At 34.4% G+C, this 11,497-nt stretch overlaps 1 long non-coding RNA gene across 1 annotated transcript; it reads right to left on the reverse strand.

The window, feature by feature from the left end:
- Window positions 1–3,577: 3,577 nt before the first annotated feature.
- On the reverse strand, window positions 3,578–11,054 carry LOC309393472. The gene is made up of 3 exons (XR_014175593.1): window positions 11,007–11,054; window positions 5,466–5,587; window positions 3,578–3,853 (listed from the first exon to the last, which is right to left on the reverse strand). It is a non-coding gene; the product is annotated as an uncharacterized lncRNA (long non-coding RNA).
- Window positions 11,055–11,497: the final 443 nt, after the last annotated feature.

The raw sequence follows: 11,497 nt of genomic DNA on the forward strand, positions 1-11,497 counted from the left end.
AAATCATTTAAGTAAATTTTACCAAAAGAACAACTCATTCTTTGAAATGTAGATTTCAAGGAAAAAAAATAGACTGCCCAAATTGTGCTCACAATTAAAATTCCAATAATTTAACTTGTAACTTTTAAAAACAGGCAGTCTGAGAGTTGCTAAAATTAGAACGTAAAATAAAAAAATAAGAAAACCATGACTGGATCAGCTGATTGCCACTCAATAGGTATTTTAGAAAATTGAATGTATTTTCTGTACCATGCAAATAAATATACTCTAGGTACATAAACATGAATAAAAATGTGAGTTCTTCCTGCAGTTTTAGATGACAAAAGCAGACACCCAGTCCCTTTAGCCTGATAGCTATTTTGTCTGTATAAAAACTGAAGAATATAAAACAATGAAATATGGAATTTTGCTGAAGACCAAAAGCTACTAATGTATATAAAAACTAGATCTATACATGGGAAAGGTCAACTGTTCTGAAATTTTCCTGCTTGAAATGAGCAAATTTGAGGGGAGCTTTGGCTGGAAAGGACGGTTATCATTATTAATAAAGGTTTGTTTCTTGTTGTTGCACTGCTCTTTACCCGTAATAGCAGCAGCAGAAAATGTTATTTTTTCTGTGCTTTTTTTCTCCTCTGTAACCTTTAAAATTTGCATTTCCCCAAAAGTGCAGTTATAGCCAAAATATGGGGGGGAAGGCCCTCAGTGGAAAATACTGACAAGAAATTTCTTCACTGACTCACGTTATGAATTTGTATTGCTCGTAAATTTTAAGTTAGCATTTGCAGCTATTTCCTTGAAAAAGCTAATCTTGCTTATAATGTTTTGAATATTTGAATATACTTAATTTTGAAATCCGAATCATACAACTAATTTGTCATTCATATTCGATGGGCTTAACTAGCTATATATGATATCTATAAGTGAAAACATTCAAAAGGTATCCTAGTGAAAACTCAAACTGCTTTCTAATTCTTTTTTATATCTTTTAAGCATCATTTTAGCGTGTTATGATTATTTTTTTAAAAGGAGATCCTTTAGTGCATTATACGTATATTAGTATTTTTAAACGCCACGATTCTTAAGTTATGTAGAGATACAGATTGCAATTAGCATATAAATACATTCTTGAAAAACCACTGATGCTCATTTTCTACATTTTATTTTTGTTTTAAAAAGCTTCACATATGCACCATTGCCTGATAATTTCATTTAGGATTTGCAAGCTAATGTAGAAGGAGCACTTTGTCTGTTTCGTCTGATACACATCAATGACAAGAAAATTATTTCCTAAATTAGAGACAATCATATGGTTATAACCAATCTGTATCTACATTAAGGTGCTTACGTCTCACTTTACTGCATTCTTTGATTGCTAAGCTCAGCCCTCTTTGATCGTATCTAACCAAAATAAAAGTTATCCATAGTATAGTTTCTAGCTAGTGCTCTCACTGAGTCCTATGGCTCTTGAAATAAATTATAGTAAGAATGGAAGGGCAGAATGTAGACAATTGCTTAAGATCCATGGGAAGTAATATTTAGGGCCAGTTGTATCAGGTTAAGGTGTAGGATCTAGTAGTAATGGGAACCAGGACGCTTATGTATTAATGCTGGGACTGTCAAATAATGTGGGGTTCCTCCTTTGCTGCATGATCTGACCTTAGAGTTAAATGATAGAAAACTATAAACCGTTGTGGGAAGCATCTAGCCTTCCAGATGATTCCACGCATCTCCCATTGATCATACTCAGTGGGACCGCTGGGAATTGTAAGTCAGCAAAAACGAAAGGGATGCATTTTTCCATCCTTGTAAAATATTCAGCCATGAACTTAATGAAGTTCCACTTTATAAAGAGAGAGTGTCATTATAATATATTAACCCTAAATGCTGCTGACATATTTAGAAAGACTGAAACTTAGAAAAGTCACAAGTCTGACATTTATGAATCCTTACATTGCAGGTCACAAGACTTAAGCAAAAGAGGCTAAATTCAATTAACATTTTAAACTGAAAGCTTCCTTTTCTTCCGAGTCCTCTCAATTAAGTTGTAAAATACATTATACAATATTTTGTATTTTAGGGACATTTCTGAGTAACCAGTTACAGACCTGTTCTGGATTTTATTTGACTACTGAATAATTGGCAAATCATCAATAGATTGTAACTGATAGAAGAGATGTACTTAACTCATATCAGTGAAGTTCCAGAAAGTCTTTTGCAAATATGTATGTACCCCTGGGAGAAATTTCAAACCACTATAATTGCTCTTTCCCACCCCAGTGTGACTGTAGGGTAACAAGGGCTACTTTATTTAAGTATCCAGAGTGAGTTGATTTAAAGATAGAACAAAACAACCCCGTGTCCCCCTCCCCACCCCCATGTCAGTTGCCCAGGTGACATTTTGTAGCAAACATGGAAATCACAACTCCAGGAAGTGTTGTATTTTATGCCAACAACAATATGACAGTTTTCTCTGTAAAGAAAACATGACACTTTTCCAAATATCAGAGGATGCTTCTGCTGCTCCAGGGACTCCTATACTGTCACTGAAATGGAAGGTCACAGGCTGGCTTCACGATTTCTATAGTTTCAAAATGTTGTGGTGGAACGTTTCCACGCTAAATGCTGTAGGCTAAGGGAAATCTCTCCCTTCATCTCTGAAAGGAGTGACAGGAAGAAAAAGGTCCTATTTTGACAGCAGTAACCTCTTGGTCTGGAAGTTCAGCCCTTGAAATTTTGAAGTTAAATTACCTATGTTAATATGTTGTTGCCTTTGTCAGATGTATACATACATGTCTCTGTGGCAAAGAAAGAAGAAGGGGAGGAAGAAAGGAATGTAAACTACATTGTTTGAGAATGTCATTTGAAACCCAAGGACTAGAAATATATATGAGAATATTCTATTCTAAGCCATTACATCCAGACAATGTGGATTTGGTTGATTCTTAAATAACGTTAAAGATTATTCAGTTATGGTGACTAGCTCCATGGATGTGGTTGTTTGAATGAGATCTTTTTTTTTTGGCAAATGAAAAAAGAAAAGGGAAGAAGGACCATACATACTCACATACATAAGATACATCTCAAATGTCATGGCTGCAGTGGTATTTTCCCAAGAAGCGTTCAAGATAAACAAGCTAAGAATGTGATTTTGGAAAGATAATTGCTTCCTCTATTTTTCAACCATTTGCAAGTCTGTACTGGGACGAATACGTATATCAACAATGTAAAATGTATATAAGGCACAACTTTAAAAAAAAGTTCTCCAAATCTGTTTCTCTCAAGATAGGGTTTTTTAAAACTCCCATTCCTCAAGAGCCAAATTGCTGTAGCTGATATATTTACCAACTTTCTATGCCCCTTTTAATAGGCAATAAGCATGTAATAACTGAGGGCAACCCTAAAATAATATTTGTATCATTCAGATAGCTTAAGGACTGTGCAATAAATGTAATATCACAAACTGATAATGCAACTCAAACCAAAATATTTGGGTTCATATTCTTGTTAAATAAATAAAACAAACATGAGGAATTAGACTGGTGATATAATAAAATCATTGCCTGTTTAATATGGTGTATTATGTAGAGCTCCAGATCTTAATAGCAGACCACAGCAAGAATGTCCCAGATGATATCAACAAAACCTTCACTTTCTCATTAGCAATCAGCAAATTCTCCTGGTGTCTGCTAGTTTCAAATAAGGGCAAGTGCCTTGATGCCTTGTGTGAAGCCCAATAGGATCATAGAAATAATGTAGTCTAATCAGCAGTGAACACATGAGAGCCAGCATTCATAACACAATGAAGTGCATTTGGTGACTTCTGTTCAGCATCTCTCCCTGGCTCCCCAAATTTCTGAAAAACAACATTGGTATTTTGGTGGTTCCAGAAAAAGAAAAAAAGAAACAAACAAACACTGCTTCTTATCACTTATAATCAGGAAAATAATCCATTTTATAAATAATTAGAAGAAATGCATCACAATATAGCCTATAGTTATATAGTAAAAGTTGTGTAATAGGGGAAGGATACTTCAAGGGGAGTTAAGGGCTGCCTATTTAATTTTTGAATGGCATGCCAGAGTCTCACATCAAAAAGTAATGGGGTGTTTGTGTGTGTCAGGTTGGATTTAATTTCAGCCAGATTTAAATTTAATTAACACTTAACATATAATTAAATTCCTAACCAGAGAACAACATTTCCCCTCTTTTTTCTTTGTGCTTTCTTCTCTCTATACTTGGGACTATGTTTGCCAGAAGTATCATACTTGGACTGCAGAAATCCATTCAACCACTAGTTGGTGGCAAAGAGATGGCAGAATCTGTATCTGTTTGCTGCTAACTGGCAGTCGTCTCGATTTTTGCACTCCTACAATTGCTGCAACCCTACAATGGCTGAGTATATTCTGCATTTCATGTGATAAGAATTATTCACAATGACAGATCTTATGATTTCTAATGGTGGCAGTTTCATACGCTCAGGTTATCAGCCGCCAATGACAGACATAACTTATATTTTGAACCCCTCCCAACCAACATGTTATTTTTAAGTCATCTATAAATAAGGGAAATAAATGACAAAGAGAAGATTAAAGGGAGTTGTCTGACAATGGCAGGGAGCCATAGGGCTTCCAGCAGCTGGAATATATCACTAAACAGTGCTTTTTTGGAGGCAAGATGAGTTGTGGAATCATAGGAAAGGACAAATATATCACTAGGCTCTATTTTGAAGTATCTCTAGTTGATTACAAGAGGAGTCAGTTCCCAGAAGTAATGTAACCCTTCGGTAATGGGTGCCTATTATTCGCTCCTAAATAAAGACAGATGAAAGAAATAATGAAAAAAGAAAGAAAAGGGGAATCTTCCTATCAGGGCTCAGACATCTTTTTATTATGTCCGTAGTACCAGCATCTTCAGAATTGTATTTATAATTTTGCAAAGATTTACATAGAGACCTGTTAGCTATTCACATTTGCATATTTCTAAGGTATTTAGCTGTTTAAGGACAAAGAACAGCACATATTATCCAAGTTTTCAAGACATCAAAGAGTTAGTCTTCAAGACCAGAATATTACTAAGATAACACTTCTAAGAGCCGAGGTAAGATTGTAGCTTTCATTCTGCTCTACGCTTAAAAATAGGAAGTCTTTTTTTTTTAAAGTCCTTTGCAAACTTAAAAAGGGTATCATTAATGACACATTGATATCTCTCTATTTGTTTTACCTCTCAAGGCATTTCCTAACTAATCTTGAGAAGAGCTATTAAAAGCCTTAGCATTTGCTTGATTTTATGCAATTATTTTTTTCTCTATAGGACAACTGCTAAACAAACATAAAAAGTTTTTTTATAAACATGCTTAAGTTTAAAGAAAGCTGTTTAAAAACAAAACAAAAGACACAAAAGGCCAAGCAATCAAAATACAAAGAACCATTGAAAAATGAATAGATAAATTTAGTAATTTTTTTTACCATGAAGTAATTAGCAGCAAATCTACTCACCTCCTTTTTATCCTGAGTGAAGATCAGTAGAAAGGACCCATCGCCAGTTTCATTGCCTCAGAGAATGCAATGCAATTGTATTCATACTAATCCTGGAGAAAGAGTTTAATAAAAGTAACTATTCAGGCAGTAGTTAGGATATAGTTTTTTTAAAAAAAAATACAACCAGACTTACAAATATTAGACATTTCGCAAGAAGTTTATCTGTGAATTTTAAAAAGTTGCCTGGGCTACATTTAATAGGCTATTAATATAAACAAAAGTGATACCAAAGTTTTTGTAGACCCAATGGGAATCCATAACCATTTTTTTAAAAAAAAATCAGGGCCACAAGCAAAACTGGTCCCTGTAGTTCAGGGGTGTCAAACTGGCGGCCCATGTGCTGGATGTGTGATGTGCAGTCCATGCCCATCCCAGCTTTGTGAATGGAAAATCTAATCAGATTTTAAAAAAACAAACCAATATAAATCCATTATTAGATTTAATTTGCTGCTAATTGATACTATAGAGATACAATGCTTCCAGGATTAATCCTGAAGTGTTATTCATCACAACATTTCTGATGCTACTGGTTCTAAAACTTATTAGTTCCTCCTAGTTTTGACAAATTGCTACAGATATAGGAGTTGAAGTTCACCATCCTAGAGAAACAAGTTTGGTGTTACTGGGTAAAGTTTATGAGGCTATAATGAAAAGGATTTCCTTCTGGTTCTTAATGACATCAAGAGGATTCTATACATCCAAACTGAGGAATACAGTAAAATACAGTATTCTCTTTTCAAAGGTACCATGTGTCTAAGAAATGTAAAAAAAGAAAATACAGATATTGCTTTCATTTTGCCAAATCCTGGAAGGAAGAAGAAAAGCAAACTTCAATTTTTCTTTTCAGGTAAAAAGCCCAATGGATGATTTGGAGCTGTTTACGATTTCTCTGCAATAATTCATCTACCTCAGATAGGTTGTGAGATTAAAAATTGGGAAACAATGAAGTGTATGTATTAGAAAAACGGGATATACGTTCTGTATTCTGCTTTGAGATTCTTAGAAGATAGATGAACTTTAAATATGAAATCGTTTAAATATGTTGACTTACACCCATTCATAGTCTTTTCCATTAATTTCTAAGCTCAATTTAAAGTTATCTAACTGTCTTGTGTCAAAGGTTCAGATTTTATATCATTCTTCCTATCAGTCAGTGTCCATTTTGCAAAAAAACATCTGACTATCAATGGACACCAAACATAGTTTCTTAAGAAAGGGAGGGGTGTGTGTGTGTGTCCCAGTGATTTTTGATGGGGCATTCCTAAAGCTTGGATCCTGCAATGATCTTGTGTTTATCCTTACTGACACTGTCTGCAGTTGGTTACTTAAAACAATCAATTCCTTCCTTGAATTGCTTTAAAAAAACAACAAACCTAAGTAGCAGGGTTATCGTGGGAGGAACTGTCACAAGCACTTAAACAAGGTAAAATTAGAGCATATGATGCATAGTGATTTGCTTTCTATAGTATCTTTGGAGAGTAATGCTTTTGAAGCTTATAAACCATAAAACGTTAACCATTAGCAACCTTCTGGGGAATCTAGTGATAATACCTATAGGACAACTTAAGCCTTTCTATCCAAAGATGACTTCTGAATAGAAAGCCATGTGGCCCCTGGACTTCTGATTTCCCACAGCTGAATGGTCGAAACAATGCTTCCTTTTATTAAGACACCAATACACAATTAGGGAACTTCTGTGTGTGTGATAAAGCAACCTTTATCAGAAACCATTGATGATGGTTTGAAGCATTTTGCTGAGGCATTCCTCCATTGATTTCCTGGTAGGCTCTGCATTTCTCGAAAGGTTTTTGTCTGGGAAATGCTCAAGAGAATTAGTGACCAGGGAGTGTAAGCAGAGAACTGAAAAACCAGGGAGGGAAGTGAAAATAATTAAAACCCTGATAAACTGTAATAGCAGCAAACGAGGAAGGCAAGTACTTGTGAATAAATGTTAGCCTTTAAGTGCCAGCTGTCACTCTCTGCCTTCTAACAGCTAACCTTTCAGTCACCTCAGCTTGTCTCCCTAACTTGTCCTATTAATGCAGGAGTAAGCTGAGTCATTGTTTCAAGCAGGAGGTGACATGTTAATAGCTTAATAATAGTATAATCTCACAAATAATAATATGCTGTCACCCTGTCTGAAGCACAATGTTTACAGGAGAAGTGGTAATGTATGATGACAGTAATTTGAATAAAAATGAATTTACTGCTCTTGTCTCATTTGCAGTAAATTCTCGCATCTTTCATGCACAACTGGTGCTCCATGACCTCGTTCATTATTGTGTTCTCAATGGCTGAAGCCTCTTTAAAGGAAACGGGCAGGCATATGGAACAGAAAGTTGCAGCTTAAACTGATCTCCAGAAGGTGGAGGGAGAGAGAGAGAGAGAGAGGATTCACCCAGTGCTTTTTTGGCAAGAAGAAAGAGAGAGAAAAAGAGATTTTCACTTCATTTATTTGCTGAGATGATTCAGTGTCAGCCAGGCTGTTTAATTACTTCACTCAGGAGGTGCTGATTGAAAAGCAGGCATGAGTTGATATGATTATATATTGACAATTTACAAAATTATTGCCATTAAAATGTGTCATAGGGAAAGATTATTCAGCATAGGGAGCAGATCATTTGAGGCAGTGGGAAAGTTTTGTGCTACTCAAGGAGTAGTTTTCATGCCCTGACATTATTCCACGATTTCAGCCTTCCCATTTGGCAGGCGTTAGTCACTCTCTTCCTATTCACTTTATTTAAATTAATTATAAAGACTCTTGTATCAGAATGGGTTCACTGAGCTCTGAAATAAAGAGAATAATGCAAACAACTTAATTATTTCTCCAACAACTCAGGTTTTGAAATGCTAAATGCAGCAATGCTGGCAAACAAAATGTAAACAGTTACAACCTTGTGTTGCTATAACATTTTTACGCAAACTTCTTTTTCCCCTTCACATTTTAAGAAGTCTTACTAAATGATGTTGAGAATTATGTAAAGAGAAAGAACTTTCAAAGTCAGAGACTGATGTGCTGGGGCTAAATTTAGTTTGATGGAATGAGAGCAGCTAATTGAAATGTCCTTGGTTGGCAGGAAAAAAAAACTGAAAAGGGTGAATTTTCAGAAAAATGTACACAACTGTGCAAAGTGAATCATATGGAGACCATAATAAAATATATTTCTGACTGACCTAATTCATTGGCTGAAATAATTAAAACTACAGACAATTTATTCCTTTCACTTTTTTTCTTTTTCACTCTTATTTCTTCTGAATTCATCATGAAAATATTATATTCTCTAAATGTTCTGTTGGGTTCAGTATGAATTACTCTCAAGTGTCTAGAATTCTACCTTAACTTTTCCTTTCCCACAGCTCACAATCTGGATGGTTCAATTAAATGAAGTTAATTGAAGAATGGCCAGGTTGCTTGATGACCATTATGGTAACTTTTTATGGCAATTTTCATTTCTAGAATATGATTTTCATTTCTACTGCATTGTCAGGGAAGATATATTTTTGTAGCTCAAACTGTTCATAAGCATTGTAAGTAAGGTTGGGGAGAGTAAGATTCAATTCACCTTTTGGTGAGTAATCATTGCTTCTCAACAATAGTTTTCTTGAGGAAGTTTTGAAACTATAATGAAAAACAGACTTGCATTCCAGGCTTGTGCTCCTGGAAGAAAACTACAATGAAATAGAATGGATGAATGAATATAGTAAAATCTTCACATAAATGAGAAGTTGAAAGTTACCATTGGTGTACTAGGAAATCAACCTAACTTCCATCTGCACTCTTACAATGTGATGCCTTATTGTTTTCAACAATATGAAACAGCAATTTATTTCAACTCAAGAAACCAGAAAGAAGACCTACAGTTGTAAGTTAGTTAGTTACTTATTTATTTAATCGTTACAAAAAAAAATAGTTTAAGGTTTACGAAAACCTCAAAATTTCCATGGTTTAAAGCCTTGGGTCTCCAGCCTTGGCAACTTTAAGACTTGTGGACTTCAATTCTCAGAATTTAAAGCTGACAAGGTTGGAGACCCCTGCTTTAAAGGATCCTACTTGGGACAAGGCTACTTCACCAGCACCACCACCACCAACAACAACAACCACTATTCCATACCACAAGAACAAAGCTTTTTAATAATTGCATGGAATACAGATGAAGAGAGACATTTTCAAAATGGCAACGAGTAGGGTAATGGAAAAGTAAAGAGTAGATAAGAGAGTCTTTAGAATAAATTAGAATAAAATTGATAACTTTGCATTTAGCATGTGATAATATCTTATGGAAATAATCTATTTATGACTCTTGCATAAACACACATTTCTTGTGCAATTTCATGCTCAGTCTCTTCCAACTCTCTAATCTGCTACTAAATCTAATACTAATTTCAAATTTGTATGATGCTATTTATTTGTCTCTTAATTCTTCCAATGATTCTGGACATGTGATAGACTGTAGCAAGAGGTTCCCAGGATTCCAGGAGGGAGAGAGTGCATTCCGGAAGAGTAAGAGACAACCCAGCCCAGATATTACTTGTGAAAGAAAGAAGGTGAAGACAGCCCCTCCCTAACAGTTCACAGGACATATTGTAGACACAGATAGCAGAGTCCTCAGTCTGGCAAGGTTTTGTTAAACAAAACCTTAAGGGGTGAAACAAAAAAGAACTAAATCTTGGAAAAAACACCATGTTATTCTTGATTTTGGAACTGACAGGGCAGCTCACAAGTATAATATTTTTAAAAATACACAGCTGGCATTGCTAATGGAATTATATCTTCATCTATACAGATACCACCAACTGTGGAAAACCCCAGAAGTTTCTAAAACTCTAAGGAAGAAAAAAGACAATGGGCAAAACTTTGTCTATACAATTCTGACTTTTTCCTCAAATTTCTAAAGTTAGATGACTTGCCAGAAAAAAAAATTTAAAATGGCAGTCTTTCTATAGTCATATGGGCATGCAGTCCAAGTAGCTCAAATACCAGAAGGAAATAATGTTTGTCATATAAACTCAAATCATTTTCCGAAACTCCTTCAAAAAGCACATGTTCTTATTTTCAGCTTAAATAATATTTATTTAAAGAAAAACTTTCAATATAAAACATGATTAAACCAACATTCATTACGATATGCTGGTTAAATTAAAATTTTAAATGAACTATAGCCTAGAATTCTGGGTTACATCTAAAACAATGAAACAACTTGGAACTGGTATAAAGAACAGTAACTTGCAAAACTGAAACATACACAGTTAAAGGGAGGTTAAATTAACTAAACCTATATTTTAAAAACATCTTGATTTATTGCTTCTTATTGCTTTTTTACTTTTTATATTTTACATTCTTGCATAAAATAAAAGTCTATTTTTAATATACTTCAAAAATCCTCAACATTTCTGCCCTTTTAAACCAATTATTAAGAATTAAATCATAGAAAACAGAAGGAATTTTTTTCAACAATACATTTATCTTACCTGTGCTTACCAGCTAAAATATGAAGTCACCTGTAAACCTACTTAGAGAAAGAACAGCTGTTTCAATTTCTAACACTAATAAAGCTTGTTGGGTTTTCTTGGGAGGGGGGGGTTAGAAAAAATATTCTGCTCTTAATGGAAAACAAATGTTATATTTCCACTGAACAAAATAATAAGCTTGTAAAAAAATGCAGTTTCATGTAATGAATACTTCAGGAAAAAAATGGGGAAGGAGGAAGGAAAAACAGCAGCCTCTAAAATATGTGGTAAATATTGAATGTCTTCATTTAATCAGTTGGGGATTAAGCTATTCAGTGATGATATTCATTTTATTTCTTTCTGTAATAAATGTGTTTTATTAATAATCCTATTTTATCCTCTATGGCCACCAGAGTTCTGAAATTAGATAACTTCTTTTCTATATAAAAGGTTTACTAAAGGTGCTACTACCCTCTGCTTTTTTATATTTCATAAATGTATATGATGTATGT

Source organism: Natrix helvetica (assembly GCF_964273705.1).
Source record: "Natrix helvetica genome assembly, chromosome: 5".
NCBI classification, from domain to species: Eukaryota; Metazoa; Chordata; class Lepidosauria; order Squamata; family Natricidae; genus Natrix; species Natrix helvetica.